This window comes from Chinchilla lanigera, unplaced genomic scaffold (genome assembly GCF_000276665.1).
Source record: "Chinchilla lanigera isolate Chin_1 unplaced genomic scaffold, ChiLan1.0 scaffold00004, whole genome shotgun sequence".
Taxonomy (NCBI): domain Eukaryota; kingdom Metazoa; phylum Chordata; class Mammalia; order Rodentia; family Chinchillidae; genus Chinchilla; species Chinchilla lanigera.
In genome coordinates, this window is record NW_004955405.1 from 42,386,134 (window position 1) to 42,388,121 (window position 1,988).

Genomic DNA, 1,988 nt, shown 5'->3' on the forward strand with positions numbered 1-1,988 from the left:
ACAAAGAAAAACCAAGGTCGTAATGGATTCACTACTTAATTCAATACAAGAACTTTAGAGAAAATCTAATGCCACTACTCCTCAAACTCTTTAATGAAATTGAAAGAGAAGCAATACTTCTCAAGTCATTTCTGGAACCAAGCATTACCCTGATATCAAAACCAGAAAAGGATCCAACCAAAAAGAGAACTATAGACCAATCTCCCTAATGAACATAGATGCAAAAATCCTCAGTAAGATTCTGGCAAAGAGACTGCAGCAAATCATCAAGGTTATATACCATGGCCAAGTAGGATTCATCCCAGGGATGCACAGGGATGGTCCAACATATACAGATCAATAAATGTAATGCACCATATTAACAGAACCAAGGACAAATTACATGATCATATTAATAGATGCAGAAAAAATATTTGACAAAGTCCAACACGCATTCACAATTTTTTAGAAAACCCTACGGAAAATTGGAATAGAAGGTCTTTATCTCAATCTGATGAAAGCCATCTATGACAAACTAACAGACAACATCATACTGAATGGTTAAAAACCAAAAGCTTTCACTCAAAAATGCAGAACAAGATAAAGATGCCCACTATCACTACTCCTGTTCACTTAGGTTCTAGAAACATTAGCCAGAGCAATTAGGCAAGAAAAAGAAATAAAAGGAATAAAGGGGAAAGGAAGAAGTTAAATTATCATATCTGCTGGTGATATAATACTCTACATAGAAGAGCTTCAAAACTCCAGCAAAAGGCTCTTAGAATTAATAATGAAATATGGCAGCATAGCAGGATACAAAATTAATGCTTAAAAATCAGTAACATTCTTGTACACAAATAACAAACTCACTGAAAGAGAAATTAGGAAAGTAACGCCTTTCACAATAGCATCAAGAAAAATGAAATACTTAGGGATAAATCTAACAAAGGAAGTAAAAGACCTAGACAGTGGCACCTTGGTTTATGAACCTAGTTCATTTGATCATTCTGGGGCAGATGGCTGTGTTCATGTTTGTGTGGGGAAGATAGCAGTGGTCATGTTGTTCGTGTGATGCAGAGTTTGTGAATGGAGGCAAAATTTTGCTGAATGCTCCTGTTCATGAACTGATATATTTTTGCATACTGAATACCACAGTACTCTACAAAAGGAGATTCAAAAGGATATCAGAAAATGGAAAGATATCCCCTGTTCTTGGGTAGGCCACTGTAGTGAAATTGGCCCTACTTCCAAAACTGTTTTAATGCAACACATATTTAATGCACTCAAAATAGCAACATCATACCTCACAGAACTAGACAAAACTATCCTGAAATTCATAAGGAAACAAAAGAGACTTAGAATAGCAAAAACAATTCTAGGGAGCACGGACAAGGCAGAGGGCATCACAATCCCCGATTTGAAGTTATACTCTAAAGCTCCTGTGATAAAAACAGCATGGTACTAGGGTTGAGGGGTCAGACCTGAGAATCAATGGAGCAAAATAGAAGATGCAGAAATAAATCCAAGCACACTCAGCCACCATATCTTTGATGAAGGGGCCAAACATTTTCACAGAAAGAAAGGTATCCTCTTTAATAAATGGTGCTAGGAAAACTGGCTTTCCACAAGCCAAAATTTGAAGCTAGACTCACATCTTTCACCATGCACTAAACTAAAATCAAAATGGATAAAAGATCTAAATAGGAAAACAGAAACACTTAATCTGCTGGTCAACAGAATATGTAAAATAGACTTAAATGTAGGCAAACGCTTTGTGAACAAAACCTCAATTGCACAGGATACATCACATAGAACCAACAACTGGGATCTCATCAGATTTAAAAGCATAGCAAAAGAAATCACTAACAATGAAGAGGCAACCCACACAATGGGAAAAAAAATTATCAGTTACTCCCCAAAGTCCAAAGTCTAGAATATATAAGGAACTCAAAAAAGTCAGACCTCCCCCACCAAATTTAAGGACCCTACCCAAAAATAGCCTTTTAAAA